This window comes from Marmota marmota, unplaced genomic scaffold, assembly GCF_001458135.2.
Source record: "Marmota marmota marmota unplaced genomic scaffold, marMar, whole genome shotgun sequence".
In the NCBI taxonomy this organism is placed as follows: Eukaryota; Metazoa; Chordata; class Mammalia; order Rodentia; family Sciuridae; genus Marmota; species Marmota marmota.
In genome coordinates, this window is record NW_026000057.1 from 12678298 (window position 1) to 12688183 (window position 9886).

A 9886-nucleotide genomic window follows, 5' to 3' on the forward strand; every position below is an offset into this window, starting at 1 on the left:
TATGCCTCGATTCTCATCTTCTTGCCATGTTAAAAAAAAAAGAGTCCCTATTGTTTAAACTTCCTTTAGTCATATTTTCTGTTACTCAGAGCTCAAAGCCTTTTAAGTGATCCAACACTTTTATTCCTGGTATCTAAAATTACTTTCCCCTTGTAATTCAAATAAACCTCTACTCCTTCCTTTATAATTGTGTTCATACCACATTGCTTCTTTTTCAGAATTTTTGGCTGATCTCTTCTTCTTACTTTCCTAACCTAAGGCTCAGTTGGTCAAATCATGATTAATATTCCCAGGTCCTTTACACAACATCTCTCTTGTGCCTATATTTCTACGTTGTAATTTTTTACGTACATTGTCTGACACCTGAGTTCACAGCTCCACTCCAGGAATTATCGTTTGTTATTTAATTCCTCACACTCAGCACAATATCTAGTACACAATACATCCTTGATTGATAATTTCATAAAATAATGAATGAATGAATGAATCCTATTTGTCCTTCAAGAGAATACAGAATAGGTGGGACAATGTTCTATAAATCACTTCTGGTATTGGAATGAAAACTGTTGTGCCCTGTTTGTGCCTGATGTGAGTTTGTAATGTTGTGTTTAAGAGAGCCCCCCTAGATCTCTGGTCACGGATGATAAAAGATTCAAAATTCTAATATTGTGCAATTTTTTGGCAACTCCAAAATTCTTATCTTTACCAAACCTTCTTGGTCATGAGAGCCATCTGCTCTATCTTCCTTACTTTTCTTTCTTTAAATGACGGTATTTAGAAGTACAAGAGTCTGTCTGTCATCTTTATTCATATATTGTGCAACAGCATGGCCACCTGAGCATCTGCTTTCACGTTGCTTTTTTGTGCTTCTTATCTCAGGAAGTCATCATCAAACTTATCCCAAAACCCTACACAAGGTGACCCACGCATGCCTTTCTAGTTAAAAATTAACCACAATTGTATTTAGCATTAGCATAAAACATGTTATAAATAGCAATAATAAGCCCTACTCCCCTCTCAACATGGAAAGTCACTCAGATCTGCTGGTTGGAGTTAGCTGTGACCACTCTGGAGGGAGGGGAGGGAGACAGGGCTAAAGCCTTGGAGGAAGTGGAGAGGTAATTTGCATAATCATCAGAATGTTTTTGCCACTCCATTGCTCTAACTTGCTGAATCCCGGTGCCAAATTACGAATGACAGCCATCTCCACACATTCCCTGAATAACAATTTTCTTACAAAGCTTTGACAACGTCTTTCTAAAAACGTAATCATTTTCCAAATGACATTGATTTGGCAGAATGTATGTCATTCTCCATTGTATATTGATATCAAAAAATATTTACATATAAAGAGATTAGATCAATAAAAATATCAATATATGTATTCAATGTCCCAATATTTTAGAAGTTTTTGTCTCAGTATTTATCACATAAGGAAGAATGATTCTATACAGAGAATTTTGTTGGAGCAACAGAATTTATTTTCCTGCTCCGAAAATTTCTGACATCTTCTGGTTATCTCAAAACTTTTAGTTTGGAATTTGAGTTCCTCCAGAAACTAGTTGTAATCTCATTTGAGCTTTGCCATATTCATATTCAAAGCATATTTGAATATGGTTCGCCCCCACCCAAACTCATGTTGGGGCATGGTCCCCAGTAGAACAGTGTGAAGCGGTGGAGCCCTCAAGATGTGATTAAGTCACTAAGAGGGATAGATGCCTTTCTCTGTGGATGAGTTCTTGCTCTGCCAGGACTAGATTAATTATTGGAAGAGCATATTGTTTTAAGGACATTTGAGTTTCCTTGACTCAGTCTTTGGCATCATTTATTTACCATTGTGTTTTCCACACATGGCCACTTTCTTTCTATTCTTCTGCTATGAGACCATTACCAAAGGCCAAGCAAATGTTAATGCCACGCTCTTCACTTCCAGAACTATGAGCCAAAATAAAACTCTTTTTTTAAAAAATAAATTACCCAGTCTCAGGTATTGTGTTATAGAGAAAGAAGATTGACTACAGCAAGTCTATTTTCCTTCGCTCAATACAGGCCCATATGCTTGACTATCTATTGTTTACATCTTCAGTGAACTGTTCCACAAGCATTTCAAATTCAAAATGGATAGCCTTTAACTTTCTCCAAAGTTTATTCTGCCTCCTATTATTGTATCTCAGTGGATAACTTATTAAATAGTTATCCAAAGTTCTCTAAAAAAATAGCTTAGTTGAGGACCAGAGACATTGTTAACTTTATTTCATTTGATTCTTAAAGTCCATCAGTGAATTTTTATTATTCCAAATGAATACAATTGAGACAAGCAAGGTGAAGAAATATGTCTCCTGGCTAGAAAATAGAGTAGCTGGGATTTCAATCAGGTTTGTCTGACCCCGAAAGCCTCTGTTCATAATGGATATGCTATGTTAGAATCCTTGAATCACTTTTTTTCTTTAACCTCACATAAATTGTCCTGTCTCATTATCTTTTCACACTTATTATTCACAGTGCAGTCAGTGACATTGGCAATGTGGCTCGTACTCTATTTACCTGCACAATGGAAAGATTTATATGGCACCAGGTAAAGATCCAAGGAAAGTTACTGACTGAACATGTTCTGGGACCTTTAAAACAAACCGTGTTTCTTTAAACTAAGTGTTTGAAATGTTCCTACACCCTTATCATAAATATATTTTATTGGATTAATTTGAATAGTTTTTTTTCTTGCAGCTTAAAAAATAACAACTGTTTAAATTATTTATTATATAATAAAGTATCCCCAAACACAATGGCATTAAACAACAATTTCTTATTAGTCTATCATACAGTTCCTTCACCAGGAATTTGAACAGGGCACATAAGTATGGTTTGCCTTTCTATCCCTGTCCCAAGTGTCTGGGGCCTCAGATGGATTCACTCCAAGGTTGATAGGTAGAGAAGCAGAAAGCCATTTCACCAGCCATCCTCTCCCATTCATTCCGTGCATTCTTTATTACTTTCTTTGCCTTATTTTGGATTGAGAATTTTTATGATTCCATTTTTAATTCCTTTGTTGATCACTTATACCCCAAAATTTGCAACAAATTTTCTTAATTTAATAGGAGTCCCTTCAAATATCATGTAGCCCAAGGATCTTAAAACAATGTCCTCCCAATTCTTCTCTTTCATCTTTGTACTACTTATCTTGTTTATTTTACTTTTACACAGACAAACTACATTGCTATAGTTTTTTTTCTTTAGATTATTCTAAGTTTAGACTCATTTAACTCATGAAATAAAATTTATCTTACCTTTATTTTATTTTATTCCCCTAGGTTTCTTTGTTTAGGTGAAAGTTTCTGTCTCATATTCCTTCTACTTGAAGAACTTTATTAAGTAGTTCTGGTAAGGCTAGGGATATAGCTTAGTGGTAGAACATATAACTTAGTACATGTGAGGCCCTGGTTTGATCCCCAACACTAAAAACAAATTCTATGTGTGTGCATGTGTGTATGTGTTTATGTGTGTGTGTGTGTGTGTGTGTGTGAGAGAGAGAGAGAGAGAGAGAGAGAGAGAGAGAGAGAGAGAAACTTACAATGTATGTTTCCTGGCAATGAATTCTATGGGTTTTTTTTTCCCCTATGTTTGCCTTCTTTTTGAAACATATTATCACCACTGAGGATAAAATTATCAATGGACATCTTTGTTTAATTCTTCAGTACATTAAAGGTATAATCCCATTGTCTTAATACCTTCATGGTTTCTCATAAGAAATCTGTTGTGATATTTATCTTTGTTCTTCTGTATGTAATGTGTCTTTTGTATCAGTTTGTCATCAAGATTCTCTTTGACTTTTGATTTCACCATTTTGAATATCATATTTTGTGTTTTACTTTTTGGTATTCTCCTACTTGTCATCTCTGAGGTTTAGGACCAGTTGTATGCATCATTCATTTTTAAAATTTTTAAAAAATTCTCAGTCATTATTAAAAAAATTCTTCTGCTCAGATCTCTTTCAGTGGCTTTAACTATATGTGTATAGACTGCTTGATCTTGTGCCAGTACTTATAGACTCTATTTTTGTTTTATTCTTTGTGTTTCAGTTTGAGTAATTTCTATTGACCTCTCTTCAAACTCACTGAGTACTTCCTTGGCTAGGTGGAGTGCACCCATAAACACATTAGAAGCATTCTTTATTTTGTGAGTTGTTTTTTTGTTAATTGCTACCATTTTAATTTGATCACTTCTTACTGTTTTTATCTTGCTACTGAAATTACCAATTTGATCTTGCATGTTGTCTACCATTTCCATTAGAGCCTGGAAAGTATCAGTCATAGCTATTTTAATTCCCTGTTATATAGTTCCAACATTTGGACCATACTGAATTGGTTCTGAATTGAAAACTATTTTGTTTCTTGGGAATGTTTTTCCATATATGGAATTTTACCTGATAATGGCACACCTTTCCTTCTGCAAGGAATTTAATGTGGGGGTTTGAAGAAGTTGGGCAAGATTTGAGGCTTGTTGTTGCTATGGTTAAACTCAATGCTCTATCTGTTGAATTCCTAGGGTGATATCCTGTGTTTAGAATAGGCATTGGCTTACCACATTAATATCTCTATGCCATCAGCTTTAGATATTTGCCTTACACTGTGCTTCATAGAGGGTCTCCTTGCATACTATTGTTACCTGGTCTTGCTTGCTTTTTGGTGGTGAGTGGCGATGGTGTGGGGTGTTTTCCATTCTGACTAAGCCAAAGTCTCAGCCAGGCACCTATTTCCATATGTCGAATTCAGGCCTCTTCAGTTCTTCTGCCCCCCTTCTGGCTGTGTGGGCCCAGCACAACTTCCCACTCCTTCTCTAAGGATTGATTTGCCCTGTTCTCTTCCCTTGGTGCTCTGAGAGTGAAAGTGTTGCTTCCATTTCCCTTCCTCCCACAGGCTTTTGTTGTATATGAAGGGATGGGGAGAGAGCCAGTGCAGTTTCTTGGCCCTCCGGTAGGGGTGCTGTTCTCCTATTCCTGGGTCTGCACCCAAACCAACAATTTCTTCATGTTCTCTGACTTTTTCTGTGAGTACATGATAAGATGCATGGAAAGAAATTCTGCAGGTGGGTGCAACTCCCCCAATTTCTGCAGCTTTCATGCGTTCTGCACAGTCTTGCCAGCGAGTTCGGGGCCTTCAATTTCTCAACTATGGTAGCTGAATTGTTCTTGTTGGTGTCCGGTGCCATCTGGAATGTGATTGCTTGGTTTCCTCGTTTTGCAGGTGCTTGTCTCTATCATCAGAGTTTGACCCACTCATTACTCTGCAGCTTCACTTTTCTGATAGATTTTTAAAAAGTCATGAATTTGAAGTTATTCCAGCCATTTCTTTGTTATAAAAGTGGGAGTGTTGTTCTTTCCTGCTCTCTGCATTCTGGATAGGATGATAGAAGTCCTTAATGAGATATTTTGCATTCTTTTGTAATAACAAACCTTCAGAATCTGGTGTGCATTTTTGACAGCACATTTCAATTTGGGTGAGTCACATTTCAAGTGCTCCAGTGTCCAGTGGCTTCTATATCAAATGATGCATCCCTAAAGATGCAAGAACTGAATATCTTGCACATAATAGTCATGATATGCATATTGTCTTCATCTGTTTGGGATAATCTCACAGGAGTATCATAGACTTGGTGGCTTATATGCAACTAACATTTACTTATCACAGTTTGGGAAGTTGGGAAACCCAAGGTCAAGGCACTAGAGGATTTGGTATCTGGTCAGAGTTATTCCACATAGATTATATGTTCTTCTTGTGTCCTCAAAGGTGAAAGAGAAAAATAAACTCCTTCAGGCCTCTGCCATATGAGCAGGAATCTTATTCATGATATCTCTACTCTCGTGATCTAGTCACTTTCAGAAGAACCCCGCCTGGTAAAATCACCATCTTGGTGGTTAGGAGTTCAATATATGATTGTGTGGGGGATGAGCCACAAATGTTCAAACTATAGCACACATTTTAAAATTAATATTATTGGACTCTGCCCTATTATGAGTGAAAAGTTCAGAGTTTAACATTTTGGGTGATTTTTATTATTGTTCTTAATATTTTTTATGTGCTTATTTGATCTGATCATAGAAAAAGAAAGCAAATGCTGCATTTTAAAAAACGTACACCTTACTTCAATTACTTATTTGCAAACCTAATGATATTGGAAGGGTCAGCTGAGTGTGGTGATGCATGCCTGTAATCTCAGATACTCAGGAGACTGAGGGAAGATTATCAAAAGTTCGAGGCCAGCCTAAGCAACTTACTGAGGCACTAAACAATTTAGTGAGACCCTGACTCAAAATTAAAAATAAAAAGGGCTAGGGATGTGGCTCAGTGGTAAAACACCCCTAGGTTAAATACCTGGTATCAAAAAAACCCAACAACAACAACAAAAAGATATGGTAGTGTTACCTTATATAGGTTAGATGAAACATTTTAAGTTATTTCAATAAGATATTTTCTTGCACATATTTTGTTACCTATCTCTAAGCCTAAATTGCTGTATTAAAGAATTGCTTTAATGATATGTAAACATTTTCAGTTTGTTCATGCTGAGATCCTTATTATTATTCAACACCAAAATAAAAATATTGCTTTTAATCTACCAGAAGCAAGTTGTAAGATATTATGAATCAACTCATTTTCTTAAATAGCAACACAAATTCAAATTTCTTTAGCCAAGTCATCAGTTTTGATTTATGCTTGATGTAGAAATGAATCTCTAATGCAGAACTGAACTGGAAATACTGAAGAGGTCTGTAATGGCAGAAAAGTAAGGATGTTTTTTACAGCTTATTTATTTTATTGAATTCATTATTTTTTCAGATAAATTATGTTCTTTTGGCTCATTTATTTATGTGACACTTATAACTCTTGTCTCAAAACTTATTTAGTTATCATAAATCTTTGTTCACTTCACTTCATGTACTGTACTGCTTTCCTCCTTCATCTGTTTCAGTATGAGACACAATCTGATTGAGACAAGTAGTTACAGGAAATAGTTGTTCTAAGCTTCTCTCTCTTTCTCCCCTTGAATATGTTCTAAATTTTGTTGTTATGGTGATCAATAATGACATCTTTATTACTTTTCATATTTGCAATAATCCTATAAAGATGGGAATATGTGTGGTACCCTTACAAATAACCCTAAATCCTATGTAGTTTAAAAATCAATACTTAGATTTTTGCGATAGCTGTGAGTGAGAGAGAGGCCTAAAGTAAGCCTGACAGCGAAGGAACACAATAATAGACCATAAACATCCATGTTAATGTTCCTCTCCACAACAACCATCCGCCAAATACTTTCGTTAACAGGTCAGTCAATGGGAATTTGCCCTAAAGATTTAGGTTGCTAGTTTGTGAAAAGAGTTGGCCTAATGATGTATTATGACTAAGAGCTTCACATTTCTTTTCTTTTGTTTCTTCAGTCTGCTATACATACCTGTGCATGACTAAACCTCGCTGGTGGGTATTTTGTAGTTTTGCTAGAATAGGAAAGAGCTGATTGGAGTGCTATAAACAGAGGATAGGAGTAGGAGAATTGAAGAAAAAAAGTCCAAACATCTCTTTTGAAGAATTTTGCTTAAAACTAAGCAAAAACTAAAGTAGTAATAACTCTTTGGAAAAATAGGATTAGGAGTTGTTAATTTTGTTCATCTGTTTTGGGTGCTGGGGATTGAACCCAGGATCTCCTGCATGCTGGGAGTGTGCTACCACTGAACTACACCCCAGCCCCTAGGAGCTCTTTTTACTAAATGGGAGAAAAAGGCCATCTTCGCATCCTTATTAGAGAATGAGAGGAGGAAGAAGAAGAGGATGGAGAGAAAGAGGAGAATGAGGTTGCCCATGTGGAAGGCCTGGCTCAAGAAGGGCTCCCATAATATAACCACAATAATAGCAGAAGGACAGAATATGAGGAGATGATGACAGGTGAATAGGCAGGTAAGGTTTGGGGAGTCTACACTTTCCATTTCCTTAGTAACTCATCAAAAAGGTCATCAGCCAAGAGTGAAGATGGAAGAGATAATTATCAACAGGTGGACATAAAGGACAAAATATAAAAATAGACATCTGAAAATAGGGGACCCAGGATTGTTTGACAGTATTACACATCTTTAGCAGTATGACCCATATCCCACTCAACACCAAGTCCTGTACATTTTAATGTTCTCAAATCTCAATCACTTCTCCCCTTTTCCACTATCCTAGTCCAAACTACCAACCTCTCTCGCCTGAACTGACATGGCTTCCTAACTGGCTTATGAAGGTTCCCTCAGGTCCCTTCCCATTAATGCTAGGGTCATCTTTCCAAATATAGACTTGTGCTGTTACCACTCTATTGAGAACTCTAAGATAGAAACAACCCTTCCCATGACAGCCTCATTCCTCCCTCACTCTGGGTGGTTATGTAACGATGGCTCTTGTTCAGTCCCTTAATGAGCCCTGTTTCCTCACCCCATGGGGCTTCATAAATGCTAGCTGGAAAATTTTGCTCTCCTCTTTTCCTTTATTTTATGCCTTTCTTTCCTTCACATTTCAGTTGAATCATGACTTTTTCAAGGAAACTTTCCCTGGTTTTTAATTTTTTAAAAAATTAATTCAATTTCCTTGTTAATGCTTTTACAGTGTTAAGTACTCTTCACAGTTGTAATTTTAAATTTATATGTGAAATTGCTTGATTAATGACTATGATTCTCCACTAGACTGAGGCACTCCAAGAGGACTAGAACTATGCTTGCTTTTGCTTTTGCTCACTAGTTTATTCCTGAATACTTAGAAAATATACCTCAAAAAATATTTGTCAAATTAACTGCGACTGAGTAAATTGAATAGATATCAATGTTTGAAAAGTTACTACATATAGACTTCTGAACTCCATTCTTTAAAACATTAACTTTATACAACTTATAAAATCAGAATCATTGCCTAAATTTAAAGAAGACATTGAGGCTTAAGATTTCTGAAGTTATATTGTTAATATTTAGGCAAGACATTTGACTTCAAAAGCAATGCCACAAATCACTCCAAATTGTGAGTTTTACAAAGTTGTTCATTTGCTACCTGATATTGTTTCCTCCTTTCAACTTAGCTAGATGTATCTGTTCATTTTCAAAAGACATTAACTTACATAATATACCTGATTAATTCAAAATGATTCACTTTATAGGTACGTGGTTCGGGAACATACTATTTTCAAAAGAAGTACATATGCTGCTTGGTAAAAATAGCCTGGTTCTTTGTGGATTAGAATACATCTATTAATATATATGTTTGCTTTTTATGATGAGATGTTTACCCCATAAATTAAATAAAAACCAGAGAGCCATTAATGTCAAAAGATTTTCATTATTCTAAAGAAAAAAAATTTAAAAATGATTCCTTTTAGGTTTTAGCTTTTATGTTTTAGATAAATGATTGTAATGCTAACTGATGCTAACTTATGTCTGAAGTTACATAATTTTATAGAAAATCTGTGTTTCATCTCCAATATAATTTTACTATACTGAATCATTACACACAAATAATATTTTTCAGCCCTCTATCTGCCTGTCAAATAGCAAAAGCAAGAGAACATCAAAGTACAGGATTACTAATTCAAATTCTTCATTTTAAATTGGCCAAAGCAATAAAATTCTCCCAGACCACTTTACTTGGAAATTTCTAATCTCAGTGCATTTTGAAGACTAAGAAATAATTCCTAAGTCATTCTGAGAACTGCTTGCCACTCATGAGCATGCTATTGGTGGCACACGCTTCTCATCTTGCATGTAGGGAAATGGCAGGGCCACTGTTGTGAGGAATGGAACCATCACTGATCACCTCAGGCAGTAGCTGTTAGGAAATTTGATTTCACCACCAACTCTTATAACATTACATCT